Here is a 14,949-nt window from a genome sequence, read left to right as displayed (position 1 = left end):
GGTGAATTTAAGGTCAGGGTGGAATGTGTTGCTGAAGTTGATTAATTGCTCAACCTCCTCGCGGGAGCATGAGGTGGCGCCAATGCAGTCATCAATGTAGCGAAGGAAGGGGTGGGGAGTGGTGCCGGTGTAATTATGGAAGATCAACTGCTCTACGTAGCCAACAAAGAGACAGGCATAGCTGGGGCCCATACGTGTGCCCATGGCTACCCCTTTGGTCTGGAGGAAGTGGGAGGATTCGAACGAGAAATTGTTAAGGCTGAGGACCAGTTCGGCCAAACGAATGAGAGTGTCGGTGGAAGGGTACTGTTGGGGATGTCTGGAGAGAAAAAAACAGAGGGCTTGGAGTCCCGGTAAACAGTGGCAAAAACAAAAAGTATGCTATTAAGTTTAAAGAGTGTAGAACGATTGTAGGAAATAGGAATCTTAGATCTGCACACAGGAGCTTGCAAGGAGTCGACCATATCCGGTGCCATCTTGAGAGTTAATATTTGATTTGATTTATTGATTGTCACATGTATTTTATTACAAAATACAGTGAAAAGTGTTGTACAGTGTTGCCACTCTCTAGTGCTATCTTGAAACACAGAAAAATAAACTAAAATATAGAAACTGAAGGCAGTGTCCAACTTTACAGTTGGGCCTGCTGGGTAAAAACAATGACTGCAGATGCTGGAAACCAGATTCTGGATTCATGGTGCTGGAAAAGCACAGCCTCGGATGCTTCCTGAACTGTGCTTTTCCAGCACCACTAATCCAGAAGTTGGGCTTGCTAGCCTTGCATGAGTGCTCTTTGCAGTTTCACTGCTGAATGAAAGTCACCCGCTATCCAGTGCCACCTCCCCTTCATCAAAGCCCTCTCACTGTGAGTCCTCACTGGACCACACCAATGCAGACACCCCCTATGCTGCCTGGTACCGCACTGGCCCAAATTCAGCTCCGCTGCTGCCATGAGTCTGCTGTGGGCCCACCCTTGCTGATGCAACCACTGCTGATACCTCTGGGTGTTGTACTGGGTCGGAACTCAACTCCAGCACCACCTTCATGAATCTGCACCTGGGACTGACGCTGCCGAGATCCCAAACTCACCTCTGATGCTACCACCACAGGTCCATGTCGCAGCACCACCCTGGGTACATGGTGCTGGGTCAACCCAGGTCCACGCTGCTGGGTCTACCCAGGTCCACGCCGCTGCGTCTACGCGGGTCCACACTGCTGGGTCTACGCGGGTCCACACTGCTGGGTCTACGCGGGTCCACACTGCTGGGCCTACCCGGGTCCGCGCTGCTGGGTCTACGCGGGTCCACACTGCTGGGTCTACGCGGGTCCACACTGCTGGGTCTACGCGGGTCCACACTGCTGGGTCTACGCGGGTCCACACTGCTGGGTCTACGCGGGTCCACACTGCTGGGTCTACGCGGGTCCACACTGCTGGGTCTACGCGGGTCCACACTGCTGGGTCTACGCGGGTCCACACTGCTGGGTCTACGCGGGTCCACACTGCTGGGTCTACGCGGGTCCACACTGCTGGGTCTACGCGGGTCCACACTGCTGGGTCTACGCGGGTCCACACTGCTGGGTCTACGCGGGTCCACACTGCTGGGTCTACGCGGGTCCACACTGCTGGGTCTACGCGGGTCCACACTGCTGGGTCTACGCGGGTCCACACTGCTGGGTCTACGCGGGTCCACACTGCTGGGTCTACGCGGGTCCACACTGCTGGGTCTACGCGGGTCCACACTGCTGGGTCTACGCGGGTCCACACTGCTGGGTCTACGCGGGTCCACACTGCTGGGTCGTGGTGGAGGCTGGTACAATTGCAACATTTAAGAGGCATTTGGATGGGTATATGAATAGGAAGGGTTTGGAGGGATATGGGCCGGGTGCTGGCAGGTGGGACTAGATTGGGTTGGGATATCTGGTCGGCATGGACAGGTTGGACCGAAGGGTCTGTTTCCATGCTGTACATCTCTATGACTCTATAACTGACTCTTTGTTCCACCTCCATGCTGACCTATCTGTTTGAAATGGCAGCAGTTGGGTGATGGTGCAATCTGCATTGTCTTCCTCTCCAGCATTGTGCAGTGAGACCTGCAAATATGAAGGTTCAGATTACAGAGTGACCAAGTACCCTAGTTTGGCCAGCTCCCTGAAAGAGCTGTACATTGATGGCAGAAGGAAGGAAATAATGTCAAGCGAAGAATCTGGTGTATGCATCTTTTGATTGATAGGTGCTGCTTTGATGGAGGTTTTTATCCAAATCTTCTGGGCTTCCCGCACGTTGGAGCTGAACCCTGAAAGGAAGCTGACCTCTCTTGTTCACATTCACTTGTGATTATTGTGTACATTTCGTCCTGCACAAGTAAACTGCAGTGACCTCAGGATAGTGAGTATCAATCAGCCCATTAATGAGCTGATTGCTTCTCATGCATCACCCCCTCTTTTGCCTTCTGACTTAATCAGGATCGGGTCCCCTGTCTCAGAGACTGAGGAAATGGCCTCCTGTGATTGTGAGTCCAGCAACAATGGCTGCCATGGTGCCCAGCTAAATTAATTGCAGCTCTTTGATTCCACTGGTGATGAAACTGTTTTCATCTCTGAGAAATATCTTGCAGCATATGTGGGGGACTCAACTCTGTCCGTCTTTATACAATCAGTCACATGACTTTTGGCCTGTCTGTTGCTTTTTCATCCATGCAACATTGCCTTACTGCAAAATATGCTAATCTTAAAATTTCTTTTGCTATTAGTGTGGTTGCTTGGAAATTAATTAGTAGTTTAGTCAGTGATCTCATGTTTAAAAAATATCCTCTGGACCAGAAGTGAGAATACAGTTGATTTTCCACTGATTGGAAATTCTAGGACTAGTGCCATAGCCAGAGAAAGCCATTCAGGAGAGATGTTTGGATGTTCTATACACAGGGTGGGGCAGGTTTGGAACTCTCTTCCACAAACAGTCGTTAGTTTTAAATCTGCGATACATAACTTTTTAATTAAAGCCAGGTACTGAGGGATTTGGGCCAAAGACAGGTAAATGGAGTCTTTTTCATTCATTAGTTGAGGTTGTCACTGGCTCATTCAGGTCTGGAGTCACAGGTAAGGATGGCTAAAGAACATTAGTGTTAGTGAACCAGATGGGGTTTTCCCCCAGCAGTCAGTAATGCAATCTCGATCATCATTAGACTCTTAATTCTTGATTTTTATTGAATTCAAATTCCCCCATCTGCCACGGGCAGGATTTGAAACCAGTGCATTACCTGAGCCTCTGGATTAACTATTTGCTGACACTGCCACTGATCAGAACATAGAACATAGAACATAGAACATAGAACAGGTTGGCCCACCTGTTGTGCTAAACATGACACCAAATTAAACCAATCACCTCTGCCTGCCCTTGGTCCAAAACTTCCATTTCTTGCTTTTGTGCTTATTCATATCCATGTGCTTATCTAAAAGTCTCTTAAATGCCCCGATCATATCTGCCTCCACCACCACCCTTGTCAGTGCGTTCCACTTTCCCACAACTGTCTGTGTAAAAAAAACTTGCCCCTCACATCCCCTTTGAACTTTCTCCTCTCACCTTAAACCCAAATCTGGGAGAAAAAGATTCTGACCATCCACCCTATCTATACATCTCATAATTTTATAGACTTTTATCAAGTTTCCCCTCAGCCTCTGTCGCTCCAGAGAAAACAACCTGAGATTTTCTTGCCTCTCCTTATAGCTCATACCCTCTAATCCAGGCAACATCCTGGTAAACCTCTTCTGTATCCTCTCCAAAACCTCCACATCCTTCTGTAATGTGGCAACCAGAATTAAATGCAGTCCTCTAAGTGTAGCCTAACCAAAGTCTTATAAAGCGGCAACATGACACCCTGACTCTTGTACTCAGTTCTCTGACCAACAAAGGCAAACATGCCATATGTCTTTTTCACCACCCTGTCTACTTGCGTGGCTCAGGGAGCTATAGACTTGGACTACAAGATTCCTCCATACATCAACGGTGTTCAGAGTCCTGCAATTAACTGTATACTTTTCCTTAACATTTGATCTGCCAAAGTGCAGCACCTCTCTCTTACCTGGATTAAACTCCATCTCCTATTTCTCCGCCCATATCTGCAACTGATCTATATCCTGCTTTATCTTTTGACAATCTTCTACACTATTCACAACTCCACCAATCTTCATATCATCTGCAAATTTACTAACCCACCCATCTACATTTGCATCCAAGTCATTTCCATAGTCACATACAGCAGAGTTCCCAGTACGAATCCTATGGAACACCACGAGACACGGATCTCTATGATCAGCCATGATCTTATTAAATGGCAGAGCAGGCTTATGGGGTTAAATGATTACTCCTGTTCCTATGTTCCTAATTGCATATTAATTTGAGGATGAGATACTCTAGAAACAAACTAGAACTTTGAAATTAAACACAATTGATTACATGGGTGTGAGTTAGAGAGCCAGCTAAAACTGACTGAGCAAACTGAAGGTCTGGTGAAAAATAGTTAGGAATCATTTTAAAGAAACAACATGCTTTAAAATTTTCACAAAATGTACTTTGTTAAACGAACAAAAATGAATCGAGAAACCTTCATTTGTGGATTAACAGTGAAAATAAAGATCATATTATTTTGAAAGTAGAGGCTGATAATGTTGCAGAACATAGAACAGGTTCTCATTAAACCTGACGAATGGGCATGTTTGAGAAAAAAACATCAAAGGGCCACCATCAGGTTGGTTAAAAGGGAAAGAAATAAAATGAGAGTAAACTAACCATTCATATAAAATGATGTGGAAGTGTCAATGTTGGACTGGGGTGGACAAAGTCAGAAATCAATTGACACCATGTTATTTGACAGGTTTATTTGACATCACTAACTTTCAGAGCTTCAGGTGAGGTGAGAGGGAAGCACACAGACACAGAGTTTATGGGCAGAGGGATCAAAAGATCATACAAATGGTGTGAATGGAATAATAAGTCTCTGTAGGTGACCAAGAGTGTTAGCCAGTGTGATAAAGTGTCAACAGCTGAATAGCAAGCGAAGGGATGATTTATAGTCCGATTAAATAAGGCAGAGAGACAATTACAAAAAATTAAAAATAAGGTGGTGCTGGAGACAAACCAATGACTGGAATAACATGGAACACAATCAAGCTGCTGAAAAAGCCCAGCAGGTCTGGCAGCATCTGTGAAGAAAACCAGAGGAAGGGTCACCGGAACTTCAGAGATGCCACCAGACCTTCTGAACACCTCCCAGCAAGCCCTGCCTCTGCTCCTGATTTACAAAATCTGCAATTCTTTTGGATTTTTTTGACTGGAATAACACGATAGGTAGAGGAGTCACATGCCGAGGGTCTAACTAAAGTAATAAGTAATCCAAAACTGTACAAACTAATTAAGATAGAGAGATCATAACAATTTATCAAGGTGTTGGTGTTAAAATAGGACAGTAAGGAAGATGTTACAGATACAGAAGTGTGGTGGGATCACGTGTAACGTAACATGAACCCAAGATCACAGTTGAGGCTGTCGTCATTGGTATGGGACTTGGCTATCAGTTTCTGCTCGGTGATTCTGCATTGTTGTATATCCCAAAGGCCACCTTGGATGACGCTTATCCGAAGATCAGAGGCTGAATGTCCCTGACCGCTGAAGTCTTCCCCAACTGGGAGGGATAACCCCTGTCTGGTGATTGTTGCATGGTGTCCACTTCTCTGTTGTTGTAACATCTGCATGGTCTCCCCAATGTACCATGCGTTGGGGCATCCTTGCCTACAGCATATGAAGTAGAAAACTTGGCTGAGTCAGATGTGTATCTGCCGTGTACGTGGTGGGTGCTGTTCCCATGGGGATGATAGTATTCATATCGATGACATATCTTGCAGTGGTTGCCATGACAGAGTTGTATGGTGTTGTGGTCGATGTTGTCCTGAAGGCTGGGCAGTTTGCTGCAAACAATGATCTGTTTAAGGTTTGGTGGTTGTTTGAAGGCAAGAAATGGAGATGTAGGGATGATTTTAGTGAGGCGCTAAAATCATTATCATCGATGAGATGTTGAAGCTGTGAACTACCTGGTGTAGTTTTTCCACTCGGGGAAGGACTGGATGATGAAGGATACTCTATCAGTTGTGTCCTGTGTCGGTTTTCTGAGGAAGTTGTTGTGGTTTTTTTGCTGTGGCACGTCAGAACCAGTGACCGATGAGTTGAACATCATCTCCTGTTCTTATGAGAGCATTCTTCAAAATCTTTAGTTGTCCATTGTGTTCTTCCTCATCTGAGCAGGGCCTGTCTGGTGGGGATAGTTTCTTTAACATGTTTAGAATGGAAGCTGGAGAAGTGCAGCATCATGAGGTTATCCGTGGGCTTGCAGTAGAGTGAGGTGCTGAGGTGTCCGTCCCTGATGGAGGTGCTTGTGTCCAAGACTGAGACTGATTCTGAAGAGTATTCAGTAATAAGTCTGATGTTGGGATGAAACTTGTTGATATCAGTGATTCCGCACCATAGTCCAAAGGAAGAAAATATTGTTGCTGTATCTGCTGTGTAGTGTTGGTCAGAGGTCCTGCACAGTGAAGACATGTTGCTCGAAATTGCACATGAAAATATTGGCATATTGGGCTGCAAGTTTGGTCCCAATGGCTGTTCCCTGTGTCTGGATAAAGAACTGACTGCCGAAAAAAATGAAATTGGCCCTTGTAAAAGTTAGTCCCATATAAACAGAGATGGAAAATTCTCATGGTGAGTGAGACAATGACTCACACAATGAACAAATATTTTTGAATCCTGTCTTCATAGTAGAAGTTAGATATCAAACATAGAAAGTAATTTGGAGCTAATAACTAATATTAGCAGAAAATGTATTTGAGGTCCTGACAGACAATAAACTCTCTCTATGGCTCTGTGATTTGGTGTCCTACCTACCAGAATTCTGAAAGAGATAGCTATGGAGATAGTGGATGTCTTGGTCATGAGCATTGGTTTCTTTACATTCCAGAATGTGTTCAGTGATTGGAAATTTGCAAAGGTGACCTTGCTTTGAAAAAAGCAGAGAGAGAAAGCAAAGAATTATGAAGCAGTTAGCCTGATAGTATTCATCAGGAAGATTTTGGAATGTATCAACAAATAAGTCTCAAAAATGTGCTTACAGGCCATGGTATGTTCAGACAGAGTCTGATAATTCCTGTTTGATATACTGATTAGAATTCATTAAGAATGTAGCTGGTAAGGTAGTTAAAGGGGAACCTGCAGATGTAATGTACTGGAATTTCTAGAAGATAGTGAACAAAATACCTTGCAATAGGTTATGCAACAAAAGGATCCATGGAGCAGTGGGTAATATATTAACATGAATAGTTCTGAAAATGTATTATTTTGGACTAAAATGTTAACTCTGTTTCTGTCTCCATAGATGCTGTCAAGTCTGTTGAGTTTCTCTTGTACTTTCTGAGCGTGAATTGAGGATTGATTAATAAATATGGAGCAGAGATTGGGGAGAGATGGAGCATTTTCAAATTGGCTGGGTGTAACTCGTAGACTGCCACAAGGATAGGTGCTGGGGTCTTAGCCATTCTTGAAAAAGGGAAAATGCCCAAAACATTGATTTTCCTGCTCCTCAGATGCTGCCTGACCTGCTGTGCTTTTCCAACACCACACTCTCGACTATTTAGACCCAATATTTATGATTTAGATAGAGAGACTTACAGTAATGTATCTAAGATTGCCGATGAGATAAAGCTATGTAGAATGTTATCTGTGAGGAAGGCATAGAAAGGTTGCAAAAATAGAAACTGTGTTGTATTCTGACATAGATTTCAGACAAGATGGCACGTTCCTTCAAGACAGTCACAACATGAGATGTTCTAATATATGGACGCCTATCTTGCCCTCAGTCACTTTCAGTGTGATGGCATCAACTGATGTGTTCGGTCAGTCAGTTATGTCTATGTAATGTACAGTAACATCAGCAAGCATAGAACTCAGGCTACTCATGTCTGTGATGTTATAGCAATGTAAAAAGTTAATGCTTTAATACACTTCCAGTACATCTTTCTCAAGAAGAGCCTGACCTTTGTTGTATATGTTATGTGAGCTAAAACATAGACTGGCACTTAGAACATACACTTGGATGTTTAATCCAAGAAACCATATCAGACTGGTTAAATGATGAGACAGTATGGTAGCACATGAAGTATATTCTGGGAAAGTCCGAGATTGTTCACTTTGTTAATAAAAATAGAAGATACTTTAAAAAGCGGCGAAACTTGTAAATGTTGATGTTCAGAGACATCTGGGTACACATGTGCAATGAACACACACAATTAGGACAAGATGGTAAATAACATGTTGACCTTTATTGAAAGGGTTTAGATTACAAGAATAAAGAAGTATTTCTGTGGTTGTATAGAGCTTTGGTGAGACCACATATGGAGTACTGTGTACTGTTTTTTTTCCCATTTCTAAGGAAGGGTTAACTTGCATTGTAGGCAGCACAGCGAAGATTCATTAGATTGGTTCCCACGATGAGACCATTAAGAAGCTGAGTAGATTGGGCTTTTACCTTTCCTTTTCTCAACTCCAGAGTGTAATCTCATCGAAACATGTCAGATACTGAAGAGAGAAGTGTGGACAGTGAGAGGTTGCTTCCCTGAGCTGCAGAATGTAGAATAAGGAGATATAAGTCTTTGGATAAGGTACTGATTATTTAGATTGAATGAGGAGAAATTTCAGCTCCCTCTTCACTTAAGGGTTGTAAATCTTTAGAATTGGCTGTCCCAGAGGGTTGCAGATGCTCCATGTTCAATATATTTTAGGCTAGAATGGCTCAAACATGACAAAAAATGAGAAGTGGGTAGGAGACTCAAGTAAAAGATGAGTGATGATCATAATGAATGGTGGAACAGTCTCAAGAGGCCGTACTGCCAAATCATATGCTATTTTCTTCTCGGATTGCTCAGCAATAATGTGAAAAGAGGCTGTTTGGCCAAATCAATCAGTGCTAGTGTTTACTATTGATATGGCTCCATGCACCTGCTTAATTCTCTCTTTCCTTTATGTCAGTCATCAATCAAATGTTAGTGCGAAGTGCTAGTATAGGCTGCCTTGTTTTTCTATATAAGGATGTGGTCGGTCTGTAGATTAATGATAGGAGTTGCTAATAATATTATGTTAGCATGATATTTTATAGGGGATACAAAGGCTATATTTTGTGGAAATGTTTAATTTGTGTTGAGGTTTTGAGATCGTGCATACTCTGACCATAACATTCACCTGATCATTATTGGCCTTTACTTTTAGCTCAGAAACTCTCATCCTATGTAGTTTGATGAATTGTAGTAAATGAGTGACCCTTTAAAGTAGACCTTATCCTTGGTGATGTGATAACATTGAATGATAATGCTCACCTGTACAGTCAACATTGTAATTTGATGTTTAATCTGAAAAGCTGAATAAAAATCAATAGCTTTGCCTGGAATCCACACAGAAAATGAAACGCTGTATGAAACAACTGTCTTTGTTTTTCAGTTATTTCTTCCCTAAGTATGAAACATTTGTATTCTCATGCAAACCTTAGATTATTGTATTTCACAGTAATATACGCTGTAAAATTGATTACCATTCAATATAGTGGGCGGCACGGTGACACAGTGGTTAGCACGGCTGCCTCACAGCGCCAGAGACCTGGGTTTATTTCCCGCCTCAGGCAACAGACTGTGTGGAGTTTGCACGTTCTCCCCGTGTCTGCATGGGTTTCCTCCGGGTGCTCCGGTTTCCTCCCACAGTCCAAAAATGTGCAGGTTAGGTGAATTGGCCAGGCTAAATTGCCCGTAGTGTTCGGTGAAGGGGTAAATGTAGGGGAATGGGTCTGGGTGGGTTGCGCTTCGGCAGGTCGGTGTGGATTTGTTGGGCTGAAGGGCCTGTTTCCACACTGAGTAACCTAATCTACAGCTTAATTATGTAAGTGGTCAACAGAATTGTGAAGCTTTATTCACTGTCTTGTGAAAAATAACAAGGTAGTGCATATTCAGATTATGTTCTGATACACTGCATGGGGAATCTCATATTGAGAAAATTAACATAAATTTCATGATTTTTGGTCTTGGGTAAACAATTCTTTTGTAATCTGCAACGTGTAATTCTTTACTAAAGATGCAATTTTCAGATTGGTGTATGTTTAAAATGATGTAAAACCAGCAGAACGTCTCTTACTACCAGTTTTACATTATTTTCTGAACAAAGGTAATGGAACTCCATTCCTATTTTGGACCATCACCAAAACTTTATTAAGTTTACTCAACAGTAGCTGTTGTAGAATTATAGAATGAAACAGGCTTTATTGTAAGTGGAGTGTATTTTTGTTCATGGAGTGGTATATATTGTAAGAAGTAAATTATTACAAGCAAAGCAACCAGCCTGATGTTGAACTACGTAAAGTGGATAAATTGCCTGTGGACATATTGAAATAATGTAAACATAAATGGAGATTGGACCAGAGTCAGGTCTGGGCATGCATTAATATTGAGTTAATTGTAATGCTTTTAAAATAAGGCTGTAATCAAGTTTTACCGCATGGAGAATATGAAGGGACCTGCAAAAGCAAGAAACATAGCTCCCTCCATGGTGGCACTGAGCGTGTACCTACAGGACATGAACTGCAGCAATTCAACAACTACCTCCACAAGGTCACATGGGGATGAACAATAAATGCTGGCCCAGCTAGTGATACCCACATCCTCCAAATGAATTTAAAGAAGAGGTGGTTTGAGTTAATTAGATGGGAAATAAAATTTCCCTCCCCTTAAGACAGGTTCCAATGCAGAGATCGTTAGCAACATGTTGTTACATGAGGTGTTCCTGCTGGTAATACATTTGCATGCTATGCATACTCATTTCCGCTGATGGGTGAGTCCCGAACCAGAGGACACAGTTTAAGAATAAGGGGTAAGCCACTTAGAACAGAGTTGAGGTGAAACTTCTTCACCCAGAGAGTGGTGGGTGTATGGAATGCTCTGCCCCAGAGGGCAGTGGAGGCCAAGTCTCTGGATACTTTTAAGAAAGAGTTGGATAGAGCTCTTAAGGATAGTGCAATCAAGGGTTATGGGGATAAGGCAGGAACAGGATACTGATTAAGGATGATCAGCCATGATCATAATGAATGGTGGTGCTGGCTCGAAGGGCAGAATGGCCTACCCCTGCCCCTATTGTCTATTGTCTCACTATATTAAAAGTTTTGTCATTACAACCTCCGTTTAAGATGAAGCCACTGCCGTATGTGAATTCATGGTACCTAGTTCACTTTTGTTTCATGATGATGTGCAAAAGGTGGCTTTGAGTCCATGGTCAGCAATTTCCTCCCGGTAGGTTGCTGTACAAGGGAGGGGAGGGGGAGAATGACAGCTTGAATGGACTGTCAAGGCCAGCAAGGGCCAACTTGAGGGTGAGCAGAGGGGTGTGAACTGGCAATATAGCATGGAGAGAGCTGGGAATCCTGGATGTGGTGGATGGTGGGAAAGACAGCCTATCAAAGTCAAAAAAAAGAACTTAAAGGTTGATGTCAGTACTGCCTACACATGAGTCCCATCTCTGGGTATTGGCTGGCAAAATCCTTACAGGATTTTGAGTTCACCTAAATTTCAATTAACCCTGATCTCTGATTATTTCCATTATAATGCATAGACAGGACGGACAGCTCTTTCCTGCAAATTTATCTATGTCCCACAGACCGGTGAGTATAACACTGAACACAAACATGAGTAATCAATATAAAGTGTGGACATAATTGTTTCTTCCACATTAAAGCAATATTCCTATCTTCCCTGTAACCAGCGTGTGTACTATTCGTGGAGCATTAGTTTTATGATGATGATGACCACATGAATAAAGTGAAACGTTGACAAGTGAAACTTAAATTTGAAAAACATCCATGCCACCTTTGAGCTATTAAAACCTGAAGGTAATAGCAGTGGATTTGGATAGAGAAATTGTGGCTGTGATGAAGAGACTCCCTCTTTGTCCCAGAAGGCTGTGTTACAACTCACTGGGTCCTGCTGTGTTGTCTGCTGACACGAGGGTTTCACCATGAAAAACAAACCCGCATGACATGGTCACACCTGTCTCCCAGGCATGCTGCACCACATTCAAATGGAATCAAGTGGAAATCAGCAAAAAGCAAGAGTAGAAGTGGTGGCTATTTTTGGGTCTGCTGTCGCAAAGACACAGCATGGTTAAAACTTCACCCACTCTCCCACCACCACCGCTGTGTTTCTGTCCAATAAGAAGTCCAAGAGATCCCCCTGTCTTTTACATGAAAGAACATGTGGAGAACATGTGCTTTAACTTAAATTGCTTCACACTTCAGGACGGATGGCATTTGCTTGATTGCCAATTGCAGTGTGTCTTGCCTTTTGAGAAATGTAGGGTAAATTGACTGAAGTCTTGGGAGTCCACTTTGACTTGTTTTACACCTTGGGGGAAGGTCTGAACCATTCCCAGCCCATACCCTACAAAGGTTATTTGAGGTCCCTCTGCTCTTGCGTGGGCCATGCCTGGGTGTGACCCCATGAAAGTGTCCTTGCTGTTCTTTGACATATTGCCATGGGATCTTTCTATCCACTCAACAGGCAGGTGGGCCTTAGTTTAATGTCACATCCAACCATGTATCACATAAGGTCAACAGTGAACTGAATGAATGTGTAGAACAATCCAACAATTTCATAGTCACCATTATGGTACTTTATTTTGTTCATTCCATATACACTTGATTAGCTGAATTTAAATTGTCCAGCTGGAGTGTTGGGCTTTCAACATAGAGTTGGCTTCCTTATTATTTTGGATGCAATAGTAAAGCTATTCAACTCATTTCAGACCATTAACTACCCCCTGTCCCCAACTCTGCCCCCATTCCTATCCCTACCCTTGTCCTGACCCCTGCCCCCATTCTGTGTGTTAGAGACAGGGAAAGAAAGATAAAGGCGACCTCATCAGGCTTGGCAAATTGGCCTTTAAATCAGCTGATATGATATTCTTGTTTCTATCCCTACCTTCACAATTCTGTTTAGATTTGGTGCTGGAAGTGCTGTAAATTGGCCTGGTTGGTTTCATATAGTCATGAATGGAAGATCTGTAAAGGTGGAAATATAGTCTAAGATATGTTCTAGATCAAAGATCGCTCAAAGAAGATTTGATTGAATGGTTAGGATGAGCAGTTGTTTCGGTGTGAATATCACTATAAATTGGAATGATACAGAATACAAATATAGAACTACTGCAAGTTTGTGGCTGTGTGACTTTAATCTGAGTAATTTTGGCTAAATTTTCCCAATTTAATCTGTGGAACACAGATTTGGTTAGGTGGCTACAAAAGGCACCACCCAGTGGCTAATGTTGGTATCTATTTTTAAAATTCATGTTCCTTTCGTGACAATGGTGTCATATCGTTTTGTACCGTGTGATTTGTATGGGATAAGCTCATGTGCATGATATGAAAATGTGTTGCTGGAAAAGCGCAGCAGGTCAGGCAGCATCCAAGGAGCAGGAGAATCGACGTTTCTGGCATGAGCCCTTCTTCAGGAAGGGCTCATGCCCAAAACATCGATTCTCCTGCTCCTTGGATGCTGCCTGACCTGCTGCGCTTTTCCAGCAACACATTTTCAGCTCTGATCTCCAGCATCTGCAGTCCTCACTTTCTCCATGTGCATGATATGTTAGCTTCAGAGAGAATCATGAGTTAGATTAATTCTGGAGTAATGTTTGGAATTGCAGAATAATTACTTCTCAAGACAGAATAGAATATAGGACAGTACAGCACAGGATCAGGCCCTTTGGCCCATTATGTCTGTGCAGACCATCATGCCATTCTAAACCAATCCCATCTGCCTGCACATGGTTATTATTCCTCTATTTCCAGCCTGTTCATGTGTCTATCATGATGCCTCTTAATTGTTGCTCGTGTAATCGATGTGATGGTAAAGTATACAATCCATTGGAATCACCTTTCATACTTATAAATATTTAGATAGATATATTCACATATCTGAGAGTTTAATTTCCTGATTTTGCTTGACCTCTAGATGAAATGTTTGACAGTGGACTACCAGAAACTTTAATGATTGGGATAAATATCAATAACTTTTTCAACAGCAAATTTCCTGTGAAGTAACAAGGAACACAAATGTTGAATGTTGTGGGAATTCATGATTAAACATGAGAAAGAGAACATGATATACCGAAGGTGGAAATAAGAGATAAAGTGGTTGTATGATAATACTACTAAAAAATGTTGAAGGGACAACTTAGTTTTTCCAATAAAATTATCCATTGTTTACAAAATGTCTTTTACTTCCAAAGTGTACCTCTTTTGTAACTGAACTGATGTAATTATTGGTCTATTTCTATGGTGATACAGAAAGCTTCCCATTTTAAATCTTATTAATTTTTTAATAGTATCCAAGGATAGTCACCTTGAAATACCTTGAGGCTGCATTACTGACGATTCCATTCCACATCTATATGTTATTTTGTACATCATGTTATTAACTGGAATGACATGTAATTCAGTTATTTAAATATGATATTTGTACCGGGTTTATTTAGTTGTTGCATTAATCTTGCTGTACATTTTGAGAATTGAAGGAAATATTTTGAAGATTGGTGTGTGTGTGGCAACTTGAAATTTGTGATCAGCCTGGGAAGTTAAGTAGAAAGTGCTAGTTTATTTGTCAAAGTGAGGAATGAACAAACTGCAGAATGGAACAGTCTTCCTCTTGTCATGCTTTGACAAAGTCAAAACAATGCAGGTAGGTATGACATGGGTCAGGTATGACATGGGTCAGCTGCAACGGACAATTCTATTTCATTGTTCTGCTGCATTTAAGCTTTAGAAGAACACCTCCTACTGCTCCAGTGTGGCATTTCAATTTTATGCTGCAGACTTGTATGCATTG

The 14,949-nt window shown here is 42.4% G+C and overlaps 1 protein-coding gene across 2 annotated transcripts in view; it reads left to right on the top strand.

The window, feature by feature from the left end:
* Nucleotides 1-14,949, top strand: part of LOC122563838 (A disintegrin and metalloproteinase with thrombospondin motifs 19-like) — a 526,911-nt gene that overhangs the window by 2,190 nt on the left and 509,772 nt on the right. The window lies entirely within an intron of this gene.

The sequence above is a fragment of the Chiloscyllium plagiosum genome, chromosome 2 (genome assembly GCF_004010195.1).
Source record: "Chiloscyllium plagiosum isolate BGI_BamShark_2017 chromosome 2, ASM401019v2, whole genome shotgun sequence".
NCBI classification, from domain to species: domain Eukaryota; kingdom Metazoa; phylum Chordata; class Chondrichthyes; order Orectolobiformes; family Hemiscylliidae; genus Chiloscyllium; species Chiloscyllium plagiosum.
Note: the sequence above shows the minus strand (reverse complement) of the source record. Positions and strands in the feature narration are given on the sequence as shown.